Source organism: Mesoplodon bidens (genome assembly GCF_964165515.1).
Source record: "Mesoplodon bidens genome assembly, chromosome: X".
Classification (NCBI taxonomy): domain Eukaryota; kingdom Metazoa; phylum Chordata; class Mammalia; order Artiodactyla; family Ziphiidae; genus Mesoplodon; species Mesoplodon bidens.
Genome location: NC_138163.1, coordinates 77,689,275 through 77,700,374, shown reverse-complemented (window position 1 = coordinate 77,700,374; position 11,100 = coordinate 77,689,275).

Sequence of the window (11,100 nt, the reverse complement as noted above, 5' to 3'; positions counted from 1 at the left end):
ACACTGGTTGGGGGTAGTAACCTCTGGTCTTCTTGGCTTACCTTTCCTGGAGCTCTCTCCTTGGCTGCCTCTCCTTGCTGCATGAGCAAGCCTGTGTGAGGATGATCAGACACTGGTATTCTCAGTCTGCCTTGCCTGGGGTGAAACTTCTGTCCCACAATTGTGGGTTGGTGGATGAAGAGTCCCAAAGTTATCAACCACTCTTGCCTAGGATAGAGCTTCTGCCACATGGAACTGGAGGGTGGGATGAGGATGGTCTGCCACTCCAGGGCAAATTCCGTAGCCTTCACTGATAACTTGCGGGGAGAGGTAGGCTGCACCTGCTTGGGGTAGAGCTTGCAACATGCTGAGCCAGTGAGGGGGGCAAATGCAGGGAGCAAGTTGTGTTTCAAATGACATAAACTTGCTGTTAGTAGTGAAATGTAGTAGTTTTTCTTACATCACTGTTTCTTCATTTGCTATATGCTCTTAGGAGAATTGCCAGAGACTTAAAATGCCTTTTTTTTTTTTTTTTTTTTGCGGTTCACGGGCCTCTCACCATTGCGGCCTCTCCTGTTGTGGAGCACAGGCTCCAGACACGCAGGCCCAGCGGCCATGGCTCACGGGCCCAGCCGCTCCACAGCATGTGGGATCTTCCCGGACTGGGGCATGAACCCATGTCCCCTGCATTGGCAGGCGGACCCTCAACCACTGCACCACCAGGGAAGCCCTTAAAATGCCTGTTTTAAAAATAATTTTTGATGGGAAAGTGTCTGTGGAGGTTTTCACACCACTATCCTGGAATTTTTCTCCTTTGGCCATTATTTCTTCAAAGTGTTTCTCTGCATCTTCCCCTTAGAACAAACAATTACTTTTATATTAAGCAGCTTGGAGTTGTCCCACAGCTCAATGATTGTATGTTCTTTTTATTTCAGTCTTTTTTCTTCTGTTTAATTTTAGATAATTTCTAAATAACTTGTTATGCAATCAAGTTCACTAATCATTTTTCTTCTGTTTCTAATGATCTGTTAATAGCATACAGCATATTTTTAATCTCTGTCTTTTTTTAACTATAGAAGTTCAATTTTTATATTTTTTTCATGTTTCTTAACATGCTTATGTTTTCTTTTACCTTTCTGAACATATGGAATATAACTATAATAACTGTTTTAACATTTGTTTTCTACAATTTCTATTATCTCACTTCTGGGTCTGTTTTTACCATTATTTTTTCTTTCCTTTATTTGTTTTATTTTACTGCTCATTTGAATGGCTGGTAATTATTTATTCACTGCCAGATACTGTGAATTTTTTCATGTTGGGTGCCAGATATGTTCTTTTCTGTTTCTTTTTTTAATCTTTTGGCCATGAAGCATGTGGGATCTTAGTTTCTTGACCAGGGACCGAACCCGCGCCCCCTGCATTGGAAGCATGGAGTCTTAACCACTGGACCACCAGGGAAGTCCATTAGATATTTTCATTACTATTAATTCTTTTTAAAAACTAATTAATTAATTTAATTTATTTCATTGCATCGGGTCTTAGTTGTGGCAGGCAGGCTCCTTAGTTGCAGCTCGAGGTCTCCCTAGTTGTGGCTCACCAGCTCCTTAGTTGCAGCACGTGGGCTCCTTAGTTTTGGCTTGCCATCTCCTTAGTTGTGGCATGCATGTGGGATCTAGTTCCCAGACCAGTGATTGAACCTGGGCCCAGAGTCTTAACCACTGCACCACCAGGGAAGTCCCGTAATTCTTGAGTTTTGTTCTGAGACACAGTGAAGGTACTTACGAACAATTTGATCTTCATAAGTCTTGTTCTTAAGCTTTGCTCAGTAGGTCCAGAGCACCCTTTAGTCAAGGCATAATTTTCCCAATTACTCACTACATAATACTCTTGTGAACACTTATAGCTCTTGGTACGTGAGTTACCAGTTTTTTCCACTCTGGCTGGAGGCAAAATGAACTGTTTCTGGCCCAGAGATTCAGAGATTGTTTCCTGTGTTCCTTTTGGATAGTTCTTGAGGGTCTCCACTTTGAGAACCACTGCCATGTAGCATAAATTCACACAACATTAAAAGAGATATTTAAACTTTAGGCATGCAATTTTCAAGATCCAATAAATGACAGGGGGTTTGAGAGTAAAAAAAAAATGGCATAATGCTTATAATAGAAAATTATCCTTAAAAGCCCATTTCTGACATTTAAAAACCAGTGTCAGTGTCACTAAAAATAACACTGACATGAACTAAATATTCCAACAGCTGTCATCTTAAAACTCCTTGAATTTGATGAGAAACATTTGGTCCCCTGTTGTCTGAAGAGAAGACTTTATATAGTACCTGCTGTGTACATAGCCGATCTCTCTGATATCCTTAGCAACAGCCATTCTGCTGCTCATCCAACTGCTCCAAAGCCTTGGGTAATAGGGAGGAGGATTATGGAAATAGCAAATTCTGAAAATATAATAAACTCAGCCATAGACTTTGCATTAATTGGTAACCTGTATCCCAGTTTGATAATGCAACACAGTATCACATACAGGTTCACTTATTTGATTTGATGATTCTATAAAGATGGGACACAATTTAAAGTAGGAATTCTTAACTAGGATATATAAACATATTTCAGAGTATCTGGAAACCCTCTGAAATTATAAAATTCTCTGTGTGTTTGTGTGTGCATGTACTTTTCTGTGGAGCGTGTCCATAGCTTTCTTTAGATTCTCAAAGGAGTGCATGACCAAAATAAGATTTAGGGACCCTAGTTTAAGGCAACCTCAAATGAGTTCAATTTCCCTCTCTCCCTCTCTTCCTACTACCCTTCTTTTCTTTCTTGACAATAGTATTCACAAAGGTAATAGATCATAGCAGTGAGAATTATTATAAAGAAGTAGATTTAAAGCTGGATTGGGTAGCACTAGAAAGACTCTATAAAAATACATTGTTTTATTTATCAACTAGGATTGTAGTGTCTACACCCTTTGAAAACAGTCATATAAGGGCAAAGTTGTTTCTGACGACTTTGGGTGAACTGAACTTGTCTAAAACTACCAGGTGAGTAAAAAGTAGAAAACTTCCCAAGTTCATGATAAGTGAAAGTATTTAAAAGTAATGTTTATATATAGAGCTCCAGGTGGTTTTGTTACAATAATCAGACAGACGCAGTGATAGAAATGCAAATCTGAAGGTCTCTGGATCAGTATAGGCATAGAAGAGGTAAGTTAATTTTACCCACAACAAAATTACAGTTTTAATAGATTGATAATATGTAGGTAGAAAATAGAAGGCTTCAAAGTTTAGGGGAAATCATAATCAAGTGGAAAATAGGTTAAAATGTTAATGCTTCCCATCTTGGCTTGTTTCCCCCAGTATTCCCCCTTAATTTTTTACAACTCACAGAACCCTCAACCCTCAGTACCCAGTACACACACTTGATTCAGAAGCCGCTTCAGATTTGCATCTGTACTCGTTTCCTCTGAACTACATTACTCTAATAAGTGCCTTCTAATTGTCCAGGGAAATTTATGTATGGCATGACAGTGGATTAGTAAATATAACTTAATAACAATTTCTGACTAATTGGTAGCCCACATTCTTTAATGTTCCAATAGCAAAACTTTTGCTTTCATTGTACAATGAATTGAATTTTATTTTTCTTGAAATTCTTATATACTACAGCCATATTTATTTTAGAGTTTGCCAATGCCAACTAAAGAATGTTGCTTGCCATCTGGCTCTACAAGGCTTAAGTCACTGGACACTGTAGGGACTGACATTTAACACATACTGAAATGAGCTTAGGGTGGAGATCAGGAATGATGCACTCTGGAAAAAGCTGGTAGAACAGGCCTTCAGATAGATATTTTCAGTAGGAAGTTTTACGAACCCAGATCTTGCATCTTCTCATACCTAGAAAAGCACTAAAATCATTAATGGAGAACTACTCCACGTGACTAGCAGCAACCTTCTACTGAGATGTGCGCTTAATTGCACATACCCCCTTCACCAAAATCACACATATACTGACCTCCCCCAACCCCCCAAACCTCTTCAGAGTAGTTCCTCAGAGCTATCTGAGAGGCTGTCTCATGGGCTATAGTCCTTAGCCCCAAATAAAACTGAACTCACAGCTCTCACACTGTGGGTTTTTTTTTTTTTTTGTCAACACCAACATTGTCAGGATCTGGGTCTAATATTGTGCTAATTTGCAAAGTTGATAAAAATATTTCAGTTAAGGTTTATGAGGAAAATTTCTTTTAAAACCATAAACATATTCAAATACTTTTAATAAAAGTTTGCTTAAAATGTACTTTTTACTATCATAAATTTTCCACCCTGTGAAAGTCTAAACAATGAAACATGTTACTGTGTGAGAATGAGTATTTTAATATTCAAAAAGAAACTAATTTTTCAATGTCCCTACATTTGGTGAGAAAATTAATTTGTAACTTTTGTTGTTCATAACATGAAGAAAATACATGTCTATATATTTACACATTCCTGTATGAACCATTTTATGTATATCAATAAATTAAAGCTTCCTTTTAAAAACCTATGCCTTGAATTTCTTTAGTAACCTCTACACAAATAAGATTCCTGTATAAAGGTCTCCTCTTTTATGCATTTTTAAAATTAGTTTCTGCTTTATAACAAAGTTAATCAGTTATATATATACATATGTTCCCATATCTTATACTTCTTGCGTCTCCCTCCCTCCCACCCTCCCTATCCCACCACTCCAGGCGGTCACAAAGCACCGAGCTGATCTCCCTGTGCTATGCGGCTGCTTCCCACTATCTATCAACCTTACGTTTGGTAGTGTATATATTTCCATACCTCTCTCTCGCTTTGTCAGAGCTTACCCTTCCCCATCCCCATATCCTCAAGTCCATTCTCAAGGAGGTCTGTGTCTTTATTCCTGTTTTACACCTAGGTTCTCCAAGACATTTTTTTCTTCTTAAATTCCATATATATATGTATTAGCATATGGTATTTGTCTTTCTCTTTCTGACTTACTTCACTCTGTATGACACACTCTAGGTCTATCCACCTCATTACAAATAGCTCAGTTTTGTTTCTTTTTATGTCTGAGTAATATTCCATTGTATATATGTGCCACATCTTCTTTATCCATTCATCCGATGATGGACACTTAGGTTGTTTCCACCTCTGGGCTATTGTGAATAGAGGTGCAATGAACATTTTGGTACATGTCTCTTTTTGAATTATGGTTTTCTCAGGGTATATGCCTAGTAGTGGGATTGCTGGGTCATATGGTAGTTCTATTTGTAGTTTTTTAAGGAACCTCCATACTGTTCTCCATAGTGGCTGTACCAATACACATACCCACCAGCAGTGCAAGAGCGTTCCCTTTTCTCCACACCCTCTCCAGTATTTATTGTTTCTAGATTTTTTGATGATGGCCATTCTGACTGGTGTGAGATGATATCTCATTGTAGTTTTGATTTGCATTTCTCTAATGAGTAAAGATGTTGAGCATTCTTTCATGTGTTTGTTGGTAGTCTGTATATCTTCTTTTGAGAAATGTCTATTTAGGTCTTCTGCCCATTTTTGGATTGGGTTGTTTGTTTTTTTGCTATTGAGCTGCATGAGCTGCTTATAAATTTTGGAGATTAATCCTTTGTCAGTGGCTTCATTTGTAAATATTTTCTCCGATTTTGAGGGTTGTCTTTTGGTCTTGTTTATGGTTTCCTTTGTTGTGCAAAAGATTTGAAGTTTCATTAGGTCCCATTTGTTTATTTTTGTTTCTATTTCCATTTCTCTAGGAGGTGGGTCTAAAAGGATCTTGCTATGATTTATGTCATAGAGTGTTCCGCCTATATTTTCCTCTAAGAGTTTGATAGTTTCTGGCTTTACATTTAGGTCTTTAATCCATATTGAGCTTATTTTTGTGTATGGTGTTAGGGAGTGATCTAATCTCATACTTTTACATGTCCCTGTCCAGTTTTCCCAGCACCACTTATTGAAGAGGCTGTCCTTTCTCCACTGTATATTCCTGCCTCCTTTATCAAAGATAAGGTGACCATATGTGGGTGGGTTTATCTCTGGGCTTTCTATCCTGTTCCATTGATCTATCTTTCTGTTTTTGTGCCAGTACCACACTGTCTTGATTACTGTAGCTTTGTAGTATAGTCTGAAGTCAGGGAGCCTGACCCCTCCAGCTCTGTTTTTCGTTCTCAAGATTGCTTTGGCTATTCTGGGTCTTTTGTTTTTCCAAACAAATTTTGAAATTTTTTGTTCTAGTTCTGTGAAAAATGCCAGTGGGAGTTTGATAGGGATTGCATTGAATCTGTAGATTGCTTTGGGTAGTAGAGTCATTTTCACAATATTGATTCTTCCAATCCAGGAGCATGGTATATCTCTCCATCTATTTGTATCATCTTTAATTTCTATCATCAGTGTCTTATAATTTTCTGCATACAGGTCTTTTGTCTCCTTAGGTAGGTTTATTCCTAGATATTTTATTCTTTCTGTTGCAATGGTAAATGGGAGTGTTTTCTTGATTTCACTTTCTGAGTTTTCATCATTAGTGTACAGGAATGCCAGAGATTTCTGTTCATTAATTTTGTATCCTGCCACTTTACCAAATTCATTGATTAGCTCTAGTAGTTTTCTGGTAGCATCTTTAGGATTCTCTATTTAGAGTATCATGTAATCTGCAGAGAGTGACAGCTTTACTTCCTCTTTTACAATTTGGATTCCTTTTATTTCCTTTTCTTCTCTGATTGCTGTGGCTAAAACTTCCAAAACTATGTTGAATAATATTGGTGAGAGTGGGCAGCCTTGTCTTGCTCCTGATCTTAGTGGAAATGGTTTCAGTTTTTCACCATTGAGGACGATGTTGGCTGTGGGTTTGTCATATATGGCCTTTATTATGTTGAGGAAAGTTCGCTCTATTCCTACTCTCTGCAGGCTTTTTATCATAAATGCGTGTTGAGTTTTGTCGAAAGCTTTCTCTGCATCGATTGAGATGATCATATGGTTTTTCTCCTTCAATTTGTTAATATGGTGTATCACGTTGATTGATTTGCATATATTGCAGAATCCTTGCATTCCTGGAATAAACCCCACTTGATCATGGTGTATGATCCTTTTAATGTGCTGTTGGATTCTGTTTGGTAGTATCTTGTTGAGGATTTTTGCATCTATGTTCATCAGTGATATTGGCCTGTAGTTCTCTTTCTTTGTGACATCCTTGCCTGGTTTTGGTATCAAGGTGATGGTGGCCTCGTAGAATGAGTTTGGGAGTGTTCCTCCCTCTGCTATATTTTGGAAGAGTTTGAGAAGGATAGGTGTTAGCTCTTCTCTAAATGCTTGATAGAATTCACCTGTGAAGCCATGTGGTCCTGGGCTTTTGTATGTTGGAAGATTTTTAATCACAGTTTCAATTTCAGTGCTTGCGATTGGCCTATTCATATTTTCTATTTCTTCCTGATTCAGTCTTGGCAGGTTTTGCATTTCTAAGAATTTGTCCATTTCTTCCATGTTTTCCATTTTATTGGCATAGACTTGCTTGTAGTAATCTCTCATGATCTTTTGTATTTCTGCAGTGTCAGTTGATACTTCTCTTTTTTCTTTTCTAATTCTATTGATTTGAGTCTTCTCCCTTTTTTTTCTGCATGAGTCTGGCTAATGGTTGATCAATTTTTTTTATCTTCTCAAAGAACAAGCTTTTAATTTTATTGATCTTTGCTATTATTTCCTTCATTTCTTTTTCATTTATTTCTGACCTGATCTTTATGATTATGATCTTTTATTATGAAAGATCTTTATGATCTTTCTTTCTGCTAACTTTGGGGATGTTTTGTTCTTCTTTCTCTAATTGCTTTACGTGCAGGTTCAGGTTGTTTACTTGAGGTGTTTCCTGTTTCTTAAGGTGGGATTGTATTGCTATAAAATTCCCCCTTAGAACTGGTTTTGCTGCGTCCCATAGGTTTTGTGTTGTGGTGTCTCCATTGTCTTTTTTTTCTAGGTATTTTTTAATTTCCTCTTTGATTTCTTCAGTGATCACTTCGTCATTAAGTAGTTTATTGTTTACCCTCCATGTGTTCGTATTTTTCATGATCATTTCCTGTAATTGATATCTAGTCTCATAGCATTGTGGTTAGAAAAGATACTTGATACAATTTTAATTTTCTTTAATTTACCAAGGCTTGATTTGTGACCCAAGATATGATCTATCCTGGAGAATGTTCCATGAGCACTTGAGAAAAATGTGTATTTTGTTATTTTTGGATGGAATGTCCTATAAATATCAATTAAGTTCATCTTGTTTAATGTATCATTTAAAGCTTATGTTTCCTTATTTATTTTCATTTTGGATGATCTGTCCATTGGTGAAAGTGGGCTGTTGAAATCCCCTACTATGAGTGTGTTACTGTAGATTTCCCCTTTTATGGCTGTTAGTATTTGCCTTATGTATTGAGGTGCTCCTATGTTGGGTGCGTAAATATTTATAATTGTTATATCTTCTTCCTGGATCGATCCCTTGATCATTATGTAGTGTCCTTCTTTGTCTCTTCTAATATTCTTTATTTTAAAGTCTATTTTTTCTGATATGAGAATTGCTACTCCAGCTTTCTTTTGGTTTCCATTTGCATGGAATATCTTTTTCCATCCCCTTACTTTCAGTCTGTATGTGTCTCTAGGTCTGAAGTGGGTCTCTTATAGACAGCATATATATGGGTCTTGTTTTTGTATCCATTCAGCCAATCTGTGTCTTTTGTTGGGAGCATTTAGTCCATTTACATTTAAGGTAATTTTCGAGATGTATGTTCCTATTCCCATTTCCTTAATTGTTTTTGGTTTGTTATTGTAGCTCTAGGTCTTTTCCTTCTGTTGTGTTTCTTGCCTAGAGAAGTTCCTTTAGCATTTGTTGTAAAGCTGGTTTGGTGGTGCTGAACTCTCTCAGCTTTTGCTTGTCTGTAAATGTTTTAATTTCTCCATCAAATCTGAATGAAATCCTTGCTGGGTAGAGTAATCTTGGTTGCTGGTTTTTCTCCTTCATCACTTTAATTATGTCCTGCCACTCCCTTCTGGCTTGTAGAGTTTCTGCTGAGAGATCAGCTGTTATCCTGATGGGGATTCCCTTGTGTGTTATTTGTTGTTTTTCCCTTGTGGCTTTTAATATGTTTTCTTTGTGTTTAATTTTTGACAGTTTGATTAATATGTGTCTTGGCGTGTTTCTCCCTGGATTTATCCTGTATGAGAATCTCTGTGCCTCCTGGACTGGATTAACTATTTCCTTCCCCATATTAGGGAAGTTTTCAACTATAATCTCTTCAAATAATTTCTCAGTCCCTTCCTTTTCGTCTTCTTCTTCTGGAAACCCTATAATTTGAATGTTGGTGCATTTAATGTTGTCCCAGAGGTCTCTGAGACTGTCCTCAGTTCTTTTCATTCTTTTTTCTTTATTCTGCTCTGCAGCAGTCATTTCCACTATTTTATCTTCCACCTCACTTATCCGTTCTTCTGCCTCAGTTATTCTGCTATTGATCCTATCTAGAGTATTTTTACTTTCATTTGTTGTGTTTGTAATCGTTGCTTGATTCATCTTTAGTTCTTCTAGGTCCTTGTTAACTGTTTCTTTCATTTTGTCCTTTCTATTTCCAAGATTTTGCATCATCTTTACTATAATTATTCTGAATTCTTTTTCAGGTAGACTGCCTATTTCCTCTTTATTTGTTAGGTCTGGTTGGTTTTTATCTTGCTCCTTCACCTGCTGTGTGTTTTTCTATCTTCTCATTTTGCTTATCTTACTGTGTTTGGGGTCTCCTTTTTGCAGGTTGCAGGTTCATAGTTCCCGTTGTTTTTGGTGTCTGTCCCCAGTGGCTAAGGTTGTTTCAGTAGGTTTTGTAGGCTTCCTGTTTGAGGGGACTAGTGCCTGTGTTCTGTTGGATGAGGCTCGATCTTGTTTTTGTGGTGGACGGGTCCACATCTGGTGGTATGTTTTTGGGTGTCTATGGCCTTATTATGTTTTTAGGCAGCCTCTCTGCTAATGGGTGGGGTTATGTTCCTCTCTTGCTAGTTGCCTGGCATAGGGTGATCAGCACTATAGCTTGCTCATCGTTGAGTGAAGCTGGGTGCTGGTGTTGAGATGGAGATCTCTGGGAGATTTTCGCCGTTTGATATTATGTGGAGTTGGGAGTTCTCTTGTGGACCAGTGTCCTGAATTTGGCTCTCCCACCTCAGAGGCACAGCACTGACTCCTGGCTGCAGCACCAAGAGCCTTTCATCCACCCGGCTCAGCATAAAAGGGAGAAAAAGTAGAAAGAAAGAATTAGTAGAAGAAAGCAAGCAAGCAAGCAAGCAAGCAAGCAAGCAAGAAAGAAAGAAAGAAAGAAAGAAAAAAGAAAGAAAGAAGGGAGGGAGGGAGGGAGGAAAGAAAGAAAGAAAGGAGGGAGGGAGGGAGGAATCAGGGAAGGTAGGAAAAAGAGAAAGAGAGAAAATAAAGTAAAATAGAATAAAGTATGATAAAATATAATAGCTTTATTAAAATAAAAAAGTAATTATTAAAAAAAATTAAAAAAAATAACAGATGGTTTGAACCCTGGGACAAATGGTGGAAGCAAAGCTATACAGACAAAGTCTCACACAGAAGCATACACATACACATTCACAAAAAGAGAACAAGGGGGAAAAATCGTAAATCTTGCTCTCAAAGTCCACCTCTTCAATTTGGGATGATTCGTTGTCTATTCATGTATTCCACAGATGCAGGGTACATCAAGTTGATTGTGGAGATTTAATCCGCTGCTTCTGAGGCTGCTGGGAGAGATTTCCCTTTCTCTCCTTTATTCTCACAGCTCTCGGTCTCAGCTTTTGATCTGGCCCCACCTCTGCATGTAGGTCGCCAGAGGGCGTCTGTTCTTCGCTCTGACAGGACAGGGTTAAAGGAGAAGCTGCTTCGGGGCTCTGGCTTACTCAGCCCGGGGGGAGGGAGGGTTACGGAGTGTGGGGTGAGCCTGTGGCAGGAGATGCCGGTGGGATGTTGCACCAGCCGGCGGTGCGCCGTGCGGTCTCCCGGGGAAGCCATCCCTGGATCCCGGGACCCCAGCAGTGGCGGGCTGCACAGGCTCCCCGGAAAGGGGGCGTGGACAGTGACC